At 47.4% G+C, this 18,470-nt stretch overlaps 1 protein-coding gene across 4 annotated transcripts in view; it reads right to left on the bottom strand.

Moving 5' to 3' along the window:
* The window catches only part of Snx29 (sorting nexin 29), a 397,982-nt gene that overhangs the window by 19,739 nt on the left and 359,773 nt on the right, over positions 1-18,470 (bottom strand). The gene's annotated exons all lie outside the window — the stretch shown is intronic.

Raw genomic sequence — 18,470 nt, 5'->3', positions numbered from 1 at the left:
AAGGCTGTGGAGGGGTAGAGACTCGTAGCCTAGGTCTGGTGGATCACACACAGCAATTGTGGAAAGTGGTGCCTACAGCAGAGTGCCACCCTTGCTGGACCACAGAGTAAGGATTCTTCTCCACTCCTCCTGAGCCAGGAGGAGCATCTCTTACCTGGGGCTTAGGTATACTCTGCCCACGGGGGCCTTGTATTGGATGGTACCTAGACAATCCTCCTTGTGCTCCACTCTCCAATGGAGAACCCCCAAGCAGCCTGGGATGAGCATGCGTGAACAGGATGCCTGGTGACAGAAGACTTATTTCCCTCTAAGTCCATCCCTCAAAGAAAAGAGGGCTCTGCAGTACTGACACTCTTAGTTACAGATATTCCTGTGGTTTTTCTGAGACTTCAGTTTTACAATACCATGTGTGTGCTCTGGGAAGTCTCCTCCAGGTACTATGTGGGAGGAAGAACTGGGGAGAATCTACTAGCAGGGCTCCCCTTGGGCTACCACAAAGGAAGTAAGGTCTTGTCCAAGAGTTTCCCAGTGTGCAACCCTAGTGCTGTGGGCTGGATGGGCACAGCCAGCACTGCCCTAGGCCTAAACTTCCACAGCCTGGTGGGATCAAGACGGAAAGGATCTTCCAGCCCAAGCCAGAGCCACTAGACCTGTGCTCCCTGGGTCTAGATGCTGGTTCTGCTCCTTGCTCTCCACATTAGGCGATTAGCATTCATGAAAGGGGTGATGGGTCAGGTGAGGGTGAATGGACCTCCTCAGGCCTGGGTTCTAATTTGCATGGGAAACCCCTAAGGCAAGCTTGAAAGGCTCTGCAGCAAAAGGAGACAGGAGCTATTAGCTCTGGAAGGGACTGTGGAGGGTTCTGGGCTTGGACAGAGATACTGTAGCCACAAGAACGAGAGATGGTCCTTTGTAGTGCATAAGTAGCATTGCTGAGCCACAGAGCCCAAGGAGGGTAAGTGCCCCAAATGGAGGCCAGAGGGCACCCCATCCATCAGATATCACCTAAACAGTGTCTGCTTTCTCCCAGGTCCTATAGGCGCAGTGACTTGGCAGATGGGGTTTTCACCTGGAGGAACTCCCAACACTTTCCTAGCACCCATTCATCTTGAGATCTAGTACCTAGGAACCCACACTGTCTTGATTAAAAATAAAATTCAATTGAGGGGCAACCATTGTCTAACTGCTTGCTTTCCTGTGTGTGTGTGTGTGTGTGTGTGTGTGTGTGTGTGTATGTGTTCTGTGTGTAAAACCTTGAAAAGAGATCAGAAGTCATAGATGTAAGCGTCACCAATAGACTACATGAGATAGAAGACAGACTATCAGGTACAGAAGATACCATAGAAAGCATTAACGCAACAGTCAAAGAAAATGCAAAATGGAAAAAGCTTATAACCCAAAACATCCAGGAAATCCAGGACACAAAGAGAAGACAAAACCTAAGGACTGCAGGTATAGAAGAGAGTGAAGATTCCCAACTTAAGGGGCCAGTAAATATCTTCAACAAAATTATAGAGGAAAACTTCCCTAACCTAAAGAAAGAGATGCCCATAAATATACAAGAAGCCTACAACTCCAAATAGATTAGACCAGAAAAGAAATTCCTCCCAACAAAACACCAAATACACAAAACAAAGAATATTAAAAGAAGTAAGGGGGAAAGATCAAGTAACACATAAAGGCAGACTTATCAGAATTACACCAGACTTCTCAACAGAGACTATGAAAGCCAGAAGATCCTGGGCAGACCTCACACAGATCCTAAGAGAACACAAATGCCAGCCCAGTCTACTAAACATAGCAAATCTCCATAGATGGAGAACCCGAGATATTCGGTGACAAAACTAAGTTTATACAATATCTTTCCACAAATCCAGACCTACAAAGGATAATAGATGGAAAACACCAACACAAGGTGGGAAACTACACCCTAGAAAAAGCAAGAAAGTAATCTTTCAACAAACACCTAACATAAAAAATAACATAAAAAACACAAACATAAAAGTAACATCAAAAATAACAGGAAGCAACAATCACTGTTCTTTAATATCTCTTAACATCAATGGACTCAATTCCCCAATAAAAGGACATGGATACGTAAACAGGACTCAACATTTTGCTGCATACAGGAAACCTCAGTGTCAAAGAAAGATACTACCTTGGAGTAAAGGGCTGGAAAACAATTTTACAAGCAAATGGTCCCAAGAAACAAGCTGGAGTAGCCATTCTAATATCAAATAAAAGCAACTTTCAACCAAAAGTTATCAAAAAAAAAAAAAAAAAAGGATAAGGAAGGGCATTTTGTACTCATCAAAGGAAAAATCTACCAAGAAGAACTCTCAATTCTGAACATCTATGTCCCAAATGCAAGGGCACTCACATTCATAAAAGAAACTCTACTAAAGCTCAAAGCAGCTATTGCACCTCACACAATAATAGTGGGAGACTTAAGTACCCTACTCTCATCAATGGACAGATCACAGAAACAGAAACTAAACAGAGGCACATTGAAACTACAGAAGTTACAGACCAAATGGATTTAACAGATAACTGTAAAACATTTCATCCTAAAAACAAAAGAATAGAATATACCTTCTTCGTAGCACATCATGGTACCTTCTCCAAAACTGACCATATAATTGATCACAAAACAGGCTTCAACAGATACAAGAAGATTGAAATAATCCCATGCATTCTATCAGAACACCATGGACTAACGCTGGTCTTCAATAGAAACAAAAACAACAGAAAGCCCACATACACATGAAAACTGAACAACGGGGAGATGGCTCAGTGGTTAAGAGCACATTCTGCTCTTCCAGAGGTCCTGAGTTCAAATCCTAGCACCTACATGTTGGCTCACAACCATCCGTCATGAGATCTGATGCCCTCTCTTCTGGTGTGTCTAAAGACAGCTACAGTGTACTTATATATAATAAATCTTAAATAAAAGAAAGCTGAACAATGCTCTACTCAATGATCACTTGATCAAGGAAGAAATAAAGACATTAAAGATTTTTTAGAATTTAATGAAAATGAAGGCACAACATACCCAAACTTACTGGAACACAATGAAAGCAGTGCTAAGAGGAAAACTCAGTTCTGAGTGCCTCCAAAAAGAAACTGGAGAGAGCATACACTAGCAGCTTGGAGGCTCTAGAACAAAAAGAAGGAAACACACCCAGGAGGAGTAGATGGCAGGAAATAATTGAACTCAGGGCTGAAATCAACCAAGTAGAAACAAAAAGAACTATACAAAGAATCAACAAAATCAGGAGCTGGTTCTTTGAGAAAATCAACAAGACAGATAAACCCTTAGCCAGACTAACCAGAGGGCACAGAGACAGTATCCAAAGTAACAAAATCAGAAATGAAAAGGGAAATATAACAACAGAAACTGAGGAAATCCAAAAGCTCATCAGATCCTCCTACAAAAGCCTATATTCAACAAAACTGGAAAATCTGGATGAAATGGATAATTTTCTAGACAGATACAAAATACCAATGTTAAATCAGGATCAGATAAACCACCTAAACATTCCCATAACCTCAAAAGAAATAGAAGCAGTTATTTAAAGTCTCCCAACCAAACAAAGCCCAGGACTAGATGGTTTTAGTGCAGAATTCTATCAGACCTTCAAAGAAGACCTAATACTAATAATCTTCAAGCTATTCCACAAAATACAAACAGAAGGAACACTCCCCAATTCATTCTATGAAGCCACAGTTAGGCTGCGTATTCTCTTTTGGAGATGGAACAGTTTCTGTCTAATCAGGAACTTTTCACAATTTCCTTTCATAGAGGACTTCATAACAGATTTTTTTCTATTTCTATCATGTTTAATGTTCTAAATAGATTTTAAAAAACTGGTTAAGTGCATACTACTTTTAGCTTGAGAAGATATGATATATATTTAAGAGGCATTTAACTATAATAAATTATTTTGATAACTTAAAAAATGTCAATACTAAGTTGTATATTTTAAAATAAATTTTATTAGATATTTTCTTTATTTACATTTCAAATGGTATCCCCTTTCCTTGTTACCCCTCCAAAAACCTCCTACCCCCTACCCCTGCTTATCAACCCTCCCCCCTTTCCTGACCTGGCATTCCCCTACACTGAGGCATTGAGCCTTCACAGGACCAATGACCGCTCCTCTCACTGATGTCTAAAATGTTCATCTTCTGCTCCATATGTAGCTGGAGCCATGGGTCCTTCCATGTGTACTCTTTGGTGGGTGGTTTAGTCCCTGGGAGCTCTGGGGCTGCAAACCTCTTCAGCTCCTTCAGTCCTTTCTCTAGCTGCTCCATCCTATGCTCAGCCTATTAGTTGGCTGTGTGCCATGGCTATTTTGATCCACCTTCTAAGAAGGATCAAAGTATCTACACTTTGGTCTTCCTTCTTCTTGAGCTTCATGTGGTCTTAAAATAAATTTTATTAGTTTAATAAAAGGAAGGAAGGAAGGAAGGAAGGAAGGAAGGAAGGAAGGAAGGGAGGGAGGGAGGGAGGGAGGGAGGGAGGGAGGGAGGGAGGGAGGGGCTGGGTATGAGTCCAGCACATAAAATGCCAGACATCTCTGCTGGCCACTAATGAGTTGGTGCTGCCTATGGGTCTGCTGCTGTCTTTAGGTGTCTGTGTCTGAACACCACCATCAATTATGGGTGGAGCAGTTCACTGAGTAAGCAGGGCACACAGGGATATTTTAATGGAAGTATTTATTCCTTCCAAAAGGCCCATTTTACTTAGAGCTTCAGAAAAGAAGGATAGTATTAAATTAGGCATCGCTCTAACTGAGGGTGAAGTTAAGACAGGCTGTGCTCAGAGTGTGCTTGGGTCCCACCCATCTCCAGGCAGTTTCTGACAGGAAGAGCTCCACCTTGCAGCAGTGCCTTTCTTGAGGAAAAGTCACTTCCTGTGCTTCCTCTCACTCTTACCAGGCACAACCTGGAATCTCCCCTGCCAGCAGGGTAGGTCCGGTCTGGCTGGAGCAGCAGATAGGCCAGACCCTGCTGAGAGGCAGGAACTTCAAAGTCAGCAGATCTAAGACAGGTCGGTGGCCAGAGAGTTTACAAATCCTAAAGAAGCCTGAGTTGGCCTCCTGTGCCCATGGCGGTGCCCACTGTGGTGAACTCTGGCACTATCTGACCTGGCCATCTCTGCCTTCTGAGCACAAAGGAAGCCCAAACCACCCAGCATGTCAACATTAGACCAGAGCCACAGGCAGGCAGATCATGGCCAACACAGGGCCCCATGACAAGGGCCAGCTTTGATGCCCTGGATCCTAGGGAGAAGGCCCATTCTACAAGTGGTTCTATGAGGTGTCAGTGTCATACACCACACCTAGAGTTCACCTCTAGAGAATATGCTGTTGGGCTCTGAGATCAGCTTCGGAAGGCCACAACCCTCATTACAGATCTCAAATATATGTGCAAAGATATTTACTTAAAGGAAACGAATGCTGCTGAAGACAGGAGCTGAGCACTAGCCCGCTGGGACTTGACAGAATTCTTTCCACAGAGGAGCATCCCTATGTTCCAGGGAGTGCAGAGGTGCCTGAGACAGAAGCAAACACACACACACACACACACACACACACACACATACACACACACACACACACACACACACACACTCGTTCAGCTGATCTTTATGGCATTGGAATTTGAATGAGGTCCTCAAATATTCCTAAAAGAAAGGTCAGGGCAATACCAAAGACCTACAGCCTGACGTGCCATAGCCTGGAATATGGCTTCTTTCATCACATACATGGAAATTGGTGGCTAGGCTGAGAGCGCCCTAGCTAGGTTCTGATGGATGATCACTGGTAAATGTTGCCTGGGATAGAAAGAAGAAGGGAAGATTCGAGATAACACCATATCCCTCAAATCATCTCCATATGCCTTTGAGGGAAGAGCCAGAGGCTTGGTGTCTGGACAGATGCTCCACCCCAGACCCACTATTTTTCTCAGATTCAGAGATGACAGACTGCAGGCCTGGGGCTGGGCAGCACAAGGACAGAACAGGCAGTAAAGTGCTTGCACATGCAAGGCGGCAGTCCCAAGGGATCAGTGGTATGTGCTAAGCACCACACTCAATAGACAGACAGAATGGAGAGCACATCTGCTCTGTTCAAGGATGGGAACCAGATCCAACTGCACGGAGCTACACCTGCCCCGCTATTCCACAGGTGAGCCGTTATCTCAGCACACCCTCCCTCACGGCAGCTTTGTGAGGGCGCTAGCTCCCCACACTGCAGAGGAAACATTGAGACACTCCTCCAAGTTGCACAGCTGAGATTAGCAGTGAAGGCCATCTGCCTGACTCCAACAGGCACCTGCCTTGAGAACCAATGTACTGACACCTGCAGCTCTGACAAGAACAGAAATAAGACACCAACTGGGCCCGCGGTCCATGCAGAGTGAACCACATGCCCAGTTCAAACACTGTCACCTTGGTCAGATGAAGGAGAGGCACGGAAGTCCTGGAAGCAAGTTGGATATGGTGGTCTGCCTGCCCACAGGCAGAAGCCCGTGTGCAAGATTTTCCCACTCCCCTTCAGAAATTGTCACAGGCCGAACCCTGGTGGGCCACAGTTGAGGCACAGGAACCCATGAGTAATGAGGAAGCCTGGCCTTGGTTGCTGAGGACCAGGGTGGGCGCCCTTAAACTTGCTTTCTCTTAAATACTTTAAAGAGTCCAAGCTACCTCTTCAAGGTAACAGGAGAAACAGATGAAAGCAGGGCGTAGCTCTTGGGCTCTGGTAAGTCTGCACTGCTCGTATGCACACGTGATGGTTTGAGTAAGGATGGCCCCCGGGCTCATATGCACTGATGCTTAGGGAGTGGTACTATTTGACAGGATTAGTTGTGGCCTCCTTAGAGGAAGTGTGTCACTGGGGGTGAGTTTGAGGTTTTAAAAGCCCAAACTGGGCCTCTTTCTGCTGCCTATGGACCTGGATGATGATGGACTGTCAGCTCCTTCTCCAGTACTCTCTCTGCCTGTGTGCTGCCATGTTTCCTGCAATGCTGACGATGGACGAACCCTCTGGACTGCAAGCCAGCTCCAATTACATGCTTTTCTTTATAGGAGCTGCTCTGGCCACTGTGTCTCTTCACAGCAATAGAATAGTGACCAAGACACACGCCTGGTTATTTACTTATTTAATAGTAGTCACTTTCTTATCCAAAAGTCAGGGCTCTGACTCAGGTCCTCACATGCTGTGCAAACCCTCTTCCACCAAGCCCAACCCCAGACCCAAGAGCCTCCATTTGGGTGGATAACCTTTTCATCTAACTCCTGCCTGCCGGCCCAACACTCACTCTGCCCCACATGACGCTGTTGACGACGCCACAGTATGATCCCTCAGACAGCTTTCATGTCCCGTGTTCAGCCCACGCTGTCAGAAAAAGGCATACCTGCTCCTGGAATGGGCTGGGCACACATGCCAGGCCCAGATGTTAGAATATCCCTGATCTTCCCATGGTGATCACCCCAGTTATCGGCCCATGTGTTGTAGAAATATTCAATCCCAATCCAGGGATTTTAGCCCACCTTTAGCCATTTAATGATCCTGAAGTCTTGGGTAGGGGCACTGTCAGAGCACTGCATGGCCATAGTAGAGCCCATCAGCCCCTCTTCAGAGAAATGATTGTTAAGTCATGGAACAGCTATGCAGGAACAAACAGAAAGCCCTTCCTATTGAACACATTCCCTGGAGCCGGGACAGCACTTATGAGGGCTTTTGTGCTGATTCATTAATCCCAAGGTCTATGGCAAAGCCATGCCCACAGCAACTGCAAACTCATACACTTAGGGATACAAGGCAGTAGTTGAAGGTGCTGAGACCCAGCAAATGCCTGTGACTTACAGCGCTGGCTGAATGTCAGGTCTCACCACATAGTCCTTGGGTAAAGTTTACTATATCCAGAGAGGAGTAACTGCTCTGATATGAATGCAAGATGTCCCTCCCAGGCTCCTAGGTCTAGACCCTCGGCTCCCGGCTGCTGTTTGAGGATGCTGTGGAAGCTTTCAGAGGTGGGGTCCAGCTAGAGGAAGTAGATCACTGGGTCAGGTCTTTGGGGTTATACAGGCTACACACCCTGCCTTACAGCAGGTCTTGCCCTCTGCTCTGTGGTCTGCTATGATGGTCAAGCCTCCTTCACATGGTCTTCCTATCATAAGTTCTGTCCAAACACATGGAACTCATGGTCTAAGGCCCATTGACCCATGTGACCTGATAAATCTTCCTCTTTCAGTTATTGGTCCCATTAGTGCCATATTGACCAAAAATGGCTAACAAAGACAAGTATAGTTCTGTTCCAGACTCCAGGATAAACCCTGGACTAGGTAACCTAGGCTGAACCTTGGACTGGGCCCCAAGGTTCTTAATTTTCCTATCTGTAAAATGGGCCCCACTAGGGAGAACTAACGAGGGTTGAGGGGAATGGGTGACATTAACAGGCCAGGTAACACAGCACATTTTGTCTTGGCTTGGCAGACACTGGTACCAGAGGTTTCTGAATAATTTCTATGGCACCAGTGACCTCAAGAGCGAGATGACATTATCTTTCTACTTAAGAACATCAGAGTACCACAGGATGCTTAATTTAAACTGGTTTTGGGATTTGAACTATATGCCCTAGCCACCAGAGTTCCAAGGGAGACTTCCTGGGCAGCTTGGTCTGACCTTGTTCCACCTCTAGCCTTGGTAGAAGAGCTTGCCTACCTCCTTTAGGTATCTGCCTGCTTGGGTCACTGGTATCCTGAGCCTGGACACAGAAACTCAAATCTTCACAGAGGGCAGGCATTTCTTCACCTCAGTGGCAAGAAAGGACAGGGGACCCACTGCATGGTGTGAAACCTATGACCAGCGCAGGTCTTGTGTTAACCCGCCTAGCCTTGTGTAACATCCCAGATAATGGTGACATGCTCACTGCCTCCCAGTTGAGCAGTCCTCACGCTGACTCTTGGCCAGCTCAGACCCTCTGCAAGAGCCACCCCTGATCACTGCAGCCTCCTATCTCCGCTGGGCTGAACACTCCACGGGCGGGGTGAGCTCCTCATTCCTACCTCAGATCCCTCTGCTGAATGGTCACAAGTGAACAGCACCCTGGAAGGGCCTGTGTGCTGCCTGCCTCTGAGAAGCTGCCTGGTTCAGCCTGTGAGGGTGACATAGGACACAGTCCTCTCCTGGGGCAGGTGTCAGCAGGACTTGGAGGTGGCACAAGAGAGTCTGGGAAAGACATGGCCACTACTTGCCCAGCTTGGGAACTGTCTCAGCAGCAGCACACCTACTGGCTCTCTAGAGCACTAGAGCACAGCACCACCCACTGGAAAGGGGTGACGGGTGGGGTGGACTATCTCTGGATTCGAAGTATGGGAGGTACGGGTACGATCAGTACTGCAAAGTCAAGCTGACAGCAGGGTTTGCTGTGGCCCCAGTGAGAGGGCCAAGAACCCCAGTCTACCGCTGCTCCTGAGGGAGGCCTTCCATGAGACTCTCCAGGAAGTGCTCTAAACTGGGCTCTCTGAAAGGGAGAAAGGACAAAGCAAAGGCAGGGGTCAGACAGAAAGCTACCTGGCCTTTGTGGGTCTAGCGTCCCAAAAGACTGACCTATCTGGGCAGGCGGACAAATGGAATAGGATTGAAGATCCAGAAATGAACCCACACACCTATAGCCACTTAATCTTCAACAAAGGAGCTGAAAACATCCAGTGGAAAAAAGATAGCCTTTTCAACAAATGGTGCTGGTTCAACTGGAGGTCAGCATGCAGAAGAATTCGAATTAATCCATCTTTATCTCCTTGTACTAAGCTCAACTCCAAGTAGATCAAGGACCTCTACATAAAACCAGACACACTGAAACTAACAGAAAAAAAACTGGGGAAGACCCTTGAGGACATGGGCACAGGGGAAAACTTCCTGAACAGAATACCAATAGCTTATGCTCTAAGATCAAGAATTGACAAATGGGACCTCATAAAATTACAAAGTTTCTGTAAGGCAAAGGACACCATCAGAAGGACTAATTGGCAACCAACAAATTGGGAAAAGATCTTCACCAACCCTACATCTGACAGAGGGCTAATATCCAATATATACAAAGAACTCAAGAAGTTAGACCCCAGAAAACCAAATAACCCAATTAAAAAATGGGGTACAGAGCTAAACAAAGAATTTTCACCTGAAGAACTTCGGATGGCTGAGAAGCATCTTTAAAAATGTTCAACATCATTAGTCATTAGGGAATTGCAAATCAAAACAACCCTGAGATTTCACCTCACACCAGTCAGAATGGCCAAAATCAAAAACTCAGGAGAAAACAGGTGCTGGCGAGGATGTGGAGAAAGAGGAACACTCCTCCACTGCTGGTGGGGTTGCAAATCGGTACAACCACTCTGGAAATCAGTCTGACGGTTCCTCAGAAAACTGGACTCGTCACTTCCAGAGGACCCTGCTATACCACTCCTGGGCATATTCCCAGGGGATTCCCCAGCATGTAATAAGGATACATGCTCCACTATGTTCATAGCAGCCCTATTTATAACAGCCAGAAGCTGGAAAGATCCCAGGTGTCCCTCAACGAAGGAATGGATAAAAAAAATGTGGTATATTTACACAATGGAGTACTATTCAGCCATTAGAAACAATGAATTCATGAAATTCTGAGACAAATGGATGGAGCTGGAGAACATCATACTAAGTGAGGTAATCCAGTCTCAAAAGATCACTCATGGTATGCACTCACTGATAAGTGGATAATAACCTAGAAACTTGGAATACCCAAGAAATAATCTACATATTAAATGATGTCCAAAAAGAACAGAGGAGTGGCCCCTGGTTCTGGAGAGGCTCAGTGCAGCAGTATAGGGCAAAACCAGAATAGGGAAGTGGGAAGGTGTGGATGGGGGAACAGGGGGAGGGAAGAGGGCTTATGGGACTTTCAGGGAGTGGGGAGCCAGGAAAGGGGAAATCATTTGAAATGTAAATAAAAATATATCAAATAACACCTCCCCCCAAAAAAGACTGACCTGTCTGTCCCAAGTGAGGTCTTGGCATTACACAGTGCACAGAGCCACTTTTGCTGCCCTGTGGGTAAAGGTCAGGCCCAAGGGCACTTTACTGCTAGCTAGCCCTGCCACCTCCATACCTACTCCTATCTTTCAAGAAGGGCTGAGTAATTCCACTCTGGATAACAACAAACGAAAGTGAGTGTGTGCGTGTGTGCGTACGTGCATGTGTGTGAGTCCGTGTGTGAGTCCGTGTATATATGTTGTATTTGTGTTGAAGAAATTCGATGCTGTGCCATTTCAGACAACACTATCATCTGGGCCACCCTTCCAACACAGCACTTAGCCACTTTATGTCATTCAGAAATAACTGAAGATCCTCTGTGTGAGGACTGATGTGCTCATTACAGCAGGGTGCTGTCTGTGAAAGCATCAGGGCAGACAGGCTCATGCTAGGGAAGGACCCTCTGCACTAGACATAGACCAACGGCTGCCACAGAAAATGTTAAGTGCAAGAGAAAGCCCTGCTTGGCTGCTCTGTCCCTACAGCGGTCATTATAGTTTCCATAACCATCACTGTCCCAGCCCTTACTGTGAGACACAAGGCAGATCTCAGGAGGAATGTGGCCTTTGGGTCACCAGCTGACAAGTTTGGCTCTGGGGCTATGTCCACAGCACTGGTCTAGGCCTCACATGGAGACCAACCTCAGTGAGTCTGACGCTCCTGAGGGTCCTCAGCTCCGCCAGGTTCCCCCTGCCTTCTCAGTCCTCTTCCGGCCGTCAAGGGCTCTTGCGACCTTGCTCTGCCATGTGTTCCTATGTCTTCTGCATACTGACCTCATCCTCCATAGAGGTGACACCTCTAAACTGCAAACATTATTATTAGTATATTATCCTTTGCTGAAGTGTTGGTGCCTCTCTCCTGACACAGAGGTACCCACGTTTATAGAAACAAACTACTAACCCTGGAGTCATACCAAAGCTAAGAAAAAGGAGCCAAAGGGTGAGCTCTATGAGCAGGGAGGACTCAAGCTGACCCTGACAGAGAAGAAAGACCATTATGGGAGGAGTTGGGCAGGGAGGGAGACAGATGTTCTCCTCCGAGGTGTGGCCACCAGGAGGCTGAGACGATTAAATGAGAGTATGCACAGAGGCAGTGCCTATGGTTTGTATGTAGCGCCTGTGCATAGTTAACAACAAAGAGCTGCTGTTCTTAGCAGGACAGCCCTACAAATGTGACCAGGGTTCTGTTTATTTCCTGCTAATAGGAAGGAGACTGCCTGGTCCACGGGAAAGCAGGAGCCAGATCAAAGGCTCCTTTGTGACTCAAAACAGTTCCATTTTCAGTGGCTTTATGAGGATCAGGCACTTGGCTCAAAAGAGCTTCAAAACTCATCACAAAAAAAGAACTTCGCCTTCCCTCAGAAGGCAGAAGTCCCGTGAAAGTGAATGAGGAGAATGTTCTGGGGACTGAGCCTAACACTTCTGCAACCTGGAGACAGAGAGCTCTCCAGAAAAAGGCCTCTCTGCTCCTCAAGATGCAAACTGAAGGCTGGTGCGATGGCTACTCAACTAAAACTCAATGGCCAGGCACACTGTGAGCCATGCTTTCTTGAAGTCGCTTGAAATGGGAAGGCCCATTTCTAACCTGGATCTGGAGGCAGGAAGACACACCTTTAATCAAGGCCACACCTTCTGCCGGCAGCCTGTGTGCAGAATAGAGATCGCTATGCTCTGTACCTGCATGCCCTCACTCCTTCACTGACACTAGAACCTGCTTCCTAAGGACACTAGCGTATACAGAAGCCCAGCTCAGATGCCCAGCCAATCTCATGGACCAAGCAACTACTGAGTTCTTCGACCTTTCGCTGGTAGGCAGCCATTACTGTACTAGCTGGCCCATACCCTGAAGCCATTCTAACACCCCCAGTCCACCCCAGAGAGATATAAAAGAAAGATTTTCTTCAGCTGTTTGTTGTATGCTGGTCGAACTTTGTAGCAATTGTGTATAACATGATGTTTGGAATGATCAATAGATGGACACACACACACACACACATTCAATAAGTTCTGTTTCTCTAGAGAAATCTGACTAATACAGGGGGATATTCACCAAGGTATTTCCTTGAAGAATGATCACTACAGAACATGATTTGGGGCCTGCAGAGATGGCTGTTGCTATGGGCAGAAATGCCTCAGGAATATGAGAGCCTGAGTTAATCCCCAGGACCCAAGTTAAAAATCATGGCCTGGTGGCATACCTTTATCTTTCCAGGGTGGAGACAGCCTGATCCCTAGAGCACTCACTGGCTAGTTAGTTGGAAAGACGCTCTCTCAAATAACCCAGGTGCTTAGTACCTGAGCAATGACACCCAAAGTTGGTTGACCTCTGGTGTCCATGGACTTGCACACATGTGCACACTCAAAGAGCACAATTCAGAGACTTCTCTTCCATGCAGAGAAGTGCAAATCTAGCCTCTGCTTATATGAGACATAAACAACTCCCAGGGACACATGGGCTCCTGAGAAATCCTAGCAAGAGCTGGGCTGCCTCAATTGGACTCACTGACCGGGAGGCAGAGAAGCAGAGATGTAAATAGGTGTTTACAACAACAGAGGTCGTGTGGACACAGCACACATGGGGAGGAGGCAAGGCCCAGGCTCCAGGAAAAAGGAGTCCAAGGAGGTAAGTCACATCTCAGGAAACAATGTGATGATCTCAGGAAGGCCTCTCAGGCTTCTCAGGCAGGAAAAGGCTCACAGGCTCACAAAACAAAGAACAGGCCAACATAACAGCTAGTGTCCCCCAGTCCTTGGGAATATGGCAAGGACCCAGTGCTGGCAAACAGAAACAAAGCCTGCTGCTGAGAGGCCAGAGCCACTGCCACCACCGGAAGTGAACACAGTAGGCTTCACACCAGGCCGACCCAGGCTGTGAGGCAGCACAGGGCACTTGTGCTCTAATGATCGGGCAGGCATGGTGGGGATACCTATCATCCCAGCAGCTGGAGGCTGAGGTAGGGGGATCACGGGTTCAAGGGCAACATAAAATACAACACAGTGAGGCACTATCTCATAGAGGGGACAATGTCGCAATGACTTCATCTCACAGTCCCGTAACCCCCGAAGAGCACAAGCTGAGGAAGGGCACACGGAGTGCGCCATTCATGCGGAGTCATAAAAGGATGACACGTTTATGATCCCGCCATAAAGGCACAAAGGCGGGGAGCACAGGAGCCCACAGCCTGGGCTGCTTCCCTCGGGCACACAGCTGTATTTATGATGCCTAAGTTCTACACATTAACATTCGCTCCATCTGGATGAAGCTACATGCTTACTCATTACAGCTTTCTGTGTACTCTGGGGACTATCAGAAAAATCTGCACTGTTTTTTTAGGAGCTTAGAAGCTGATACGACAAACTGTGCATGGTTGTTGATTCTAGGTGGTGGGAAGATGGGTGGCTTTCTTATTCTATGAGTTCCTTCGTTTTTTCTTCCCTCAAGGAACCATATCAAGGAACTCAGTGCTGACCAGGCATGGGCCACAAAATCACAAGTCCCGGTCCACCCTAAGCTATAGAAGAATACTCTAGTTCAAAACCAAAAATGAGAAAGGCAGACTGACACACCCTATGGCTAGCAGTCCCATCTCTGGGTGCAGACCCCAGAGAGCAGATAGATGATAGCAGATGGTTAAACGTAGCCAGCATTGCCTACGCTTCTAGGAACACAAAAGATATTTAACTGTGGGGGTCTCTACAGAGGGGAATACTATACAGCAAGGAAGTAGAACCATCAGGTATCCCATGTAGCAGCAGAGAAGAATCTGACTGCTATGGTGTGGAAAGAAAAAGCAAGAGAGTTCAAGTTCAGAATTCCTCCACATAAGGCTCTCAGGCCTCAGATAGTCTGTCATTAGAAATCAGGAGCAAGACTGTGGTTCACTGTGGAGAGAGTGCCGGGAAGATGTTCCTGGTGCTGGGGTCTGTCTTGGCTTGCAGGGGTGCTGGGGTGTGTTTACTATGGGGAAATACTCCAAATAGCACCTTCAGGTTGGAAGCTGTACCCCAGTTTAAAACAAAACCAGAGCCTACACTCAGGATGGAGACTCAAGCATCACTCCAGGTCAGCTTCTGGGACAGAGTAAGGCCAGGCCAGGCTCTACAACATAGGGAGACCTGCCTCAACAAATACAATAAAAGCCTCTCCTCATGGAGGTCAGGAGATAAAGGGTAAGGGTATGAGGCACCACTCAGACCCAGCAGTTGCCGTGCTTACTGGGATCACATACAGGGGAGACACTGGCACTGAGGAAAAGGGTGGGGAAGGCTAGGCAGCAGGAGGTGCACAGGAGCCAGACTCCAAGTGTCACATCTGTGCCAGGAACCTACCTCTTCTTAAAGAGTCCACCACCTTTCAGAACAGCGGCACCAACTGGGGACCAAGTATTCAAACACAGGAGCCCTGGGTGTGTCGGGGAGGTTCATAGTCATCCCACCAGAGAAGCCAAACTAGTGTGGTTCCCTTTGAACCTGTTTTAAAGCTAGAATGGGGGCAGGGTACTGAGCTATGCCGGGCGCAATATGTAGCAGCCAGCCTGCACTGACAGCATGCCCACAAGAGCCTGCGGTGTCAGGACACTGCCAAGCAGCCGATTCACACAGAGGCACTCGGCCTGTGTTTCCCAGTAGAACTAGCCCTTCACTCTCTGCCCCTAGATGTCATGGCTTCTGAAAGAGTCCTTGGCTACAGAGAAAGATAGCAATTGAGCAGCCCAGAAAGCTAGGGCCAATAAAAATAACTAACATGCCGGGGACCAGAGACACTGGAAATATACATATTTCCCCCAAAGACTGTGATCCCAGCCCTCAGTATGAATGGGAACACTGGAGGGGAAGGTGACAATTATTCTCAATTACTCAAGAAGACAGTAAGAGCCTAGAAGGGCTCTTCTCTGGTGCCATTTTAATCAGCTGTCCAAAAACACATGCAAACCAGCAGATGGAACACAGGTTAAGTATATTCTGAAGGCCTTTTAAGCTGGAGGGGGAGATTAAATAATGATATACAAGCAATCTAATGGCCTAAAAACATTGTGGACGAGATCAGATGCCCGGTAGAGAGTCAAGTGTCAATTAGAAAAGCAGCAGGCTTGGCATAAATACAAGGCTCTCTAGCTCAGCCAGGCAGGGGTGAAGCGGGAAGACAGCTAGATATGGCCAGCTAATTGGGAAGGCTGTCCCCAAGTGCCACATCAGGCAGAACTGGTTTGGCTTTGTGAGACAGGGTCTCTTTATATAGCCCAGTTGGCCTGGAACTTGCTATGAAGCTAAGGTTGACCTCAAAACTCAGGATCCTGTAGACTAGGCCTCCAAGATGTTGGGACTACAGGTGTGAGCATCATGCCTGCTGAAGATATCGACTGTCCCACTAACATTAGCTTCCCAGTGTTCAGAGGATACTGGGCAGGTGAGATAGTGCTACCCGGGACTCAATCATCCCTTTCAATGAATGCTATCTGTGCATCTATGCCAGCACCTGTCAATCAAATGAAAAACAAAACCAGAAAAAGGAAACTGATGGAAAAATAGCTGTCATGCAGGGACTCTCCACTGCTTAAGCTCGGGACTTGTCATGGGTTCATTCTCTGTGCTCCTCTGCCCACAAAAGCCAGTCAGTTGTCCATGTTATCCATGTCGTCACAGGACAGAGAAATGCAAAGTAGGCAGCTAGTATCCAGTGTGAGAAAGAAAGCCATGAGATCAGACAAGACTTCCGGGAGGTGCTACAGGCCAGAAGATGCAACAGACAGAACAGCCTTGAGTCTAACCTCTCCGCGCATCAGGCAGCGGACATGTGGGGCAGGGGCACCTGCACTTCTGTTTCTTTATACGTGACTACAAAATTTGTGTTAGCTTTGATATTGAGACGTTTCCCCCAAGAACCTCACTTCCTCTACTTCAAGACTCAGCTCACGTGAGTCACTGTCCTGAGATGGCTTTCCTGGCAAGATGACGCTATCTACTCTAAAGTCCCTTTGGTGCCTTTTACTGATGTGAGAGAAGACTGGGCCCCTCTGGGCCCGCTCTGTGCTGGATGCCCCAGGCTCACGCAGGGCTGCAGAGCTGGCTTTGTTTGGGCATGGCTCCTTTTACTCCTCTTTGGATTTGTCTTTGGCACACTGGCCACTGCCTATGTTGGGGGTCCCCGTCACATTCCCACTCCACAGGGGTTCTCTCCAGCACTTTTGGGTTCTGGGCACCATTTCTCTTACTGTAAGCTCCCACCATGCAGCACAACAGCCCATACTCTGGGACACACCCACTACAAGGAAGTATCCTTGGAAAAGCCACCAGCTGCACTTTCAGACTTCCCTGTCAGGGTCCAGGTGCTGCACGGGGACACACCCAGCTCAGCAAGCACCGCTGCCTTCCTGTGTGTTTTAATGAGCACTCAAAGGAATAATTTCTCCAAGAAGTTTAAGGGCCTTGCCTCAGTGCCAATCAAATATTCAGAAAGGCCCAGAGTTCTTAGCTCCCATTGGCTCACTGAACAGTAACAAGACAGTACTGAGTCCATGCCCACGCCTGGAGCCATAGATGAGGCCTGGGTCTGCCTTGCCTCTAGCACATCTGGAAAAAACCTACCCAGCAGAGAAAGGAGGGAGAGCAGCCTCCAGTGGACCAGCAAGGTTTCTGCTGTTAGAACTCAATTGGGGATTTCCTGCTGAGACCCACCACCTCACACTCTCCAGTCACTGTTACAACTAAAAGCACTGTAGGGGAAGTATACAGACGCTCATGTGGCACAAAAACAGACTCTGTAGCCTATTCCATGGTCGGTGCCCGTGACAGGCAACTCAGGAGTGAGTCAGTTAATAGCCAAGGCTCACAGTGACTGGGTGTCCATGACTCAGCCACCCCAAAAATGCCATGTATGGATTCTCCCTCATTACTCATTGACAAGTGAGTCACCTTTGAAGTACACCAGTCAAAGAGAAGATCCCAGCATAGTGAATTTCCTGGACAATCTGTATTCAAGCTTTCTAGAAATTTTGCCATCAGGACACCAAAGCAGATTCTAAGGTCATAGGCCCACCTGAATCCACAAACACTTGGCCTTTAATTGAGATCATAAAAGGTCCTTATGGGCACCTGATTCAGTCCACTCTTGGAAATTGAAGCAATTGCCCAATTCTGTCCTAGTCTTCACTCAAAGGGGACTGAAGAGAGAGTGTGTATACCTCAACCTCATGTGAGGCTAAGATCAAGGTCCTTCATCCATTGAGGAATGACAAGATGCAGGTGAGGGAGGAGGCTGCCGCTGGCAGCTGTCAGGTCCATGTGTCCATCATATAAAACTGACCTGGCTATCTGGTTGCCACCTAGCTGGTCTACTGTGAGCCAAGCTATGCAAGGTGGTGTTCTTCAGCCCCAAGTTCATTTAGGCACAAAT

The sequence above is a fragment of the Apodemus sylvaticus genome, chromosome 10 (assembly GCF_947179515.1).
Source record: "Apodemus sylvaticus chromosome 10, mApoSyl1.1, whole genome shotgun sequence".
Lineage (NCBI taxonomy): Eukaryota > Metazoa > Chordata > Mammalia > Rodentia > Muridae > Apodemus > Apodemus sylvaticus.
This window is presented reverse-complemented; position numbering and strand designations above follow the sequence as displayed.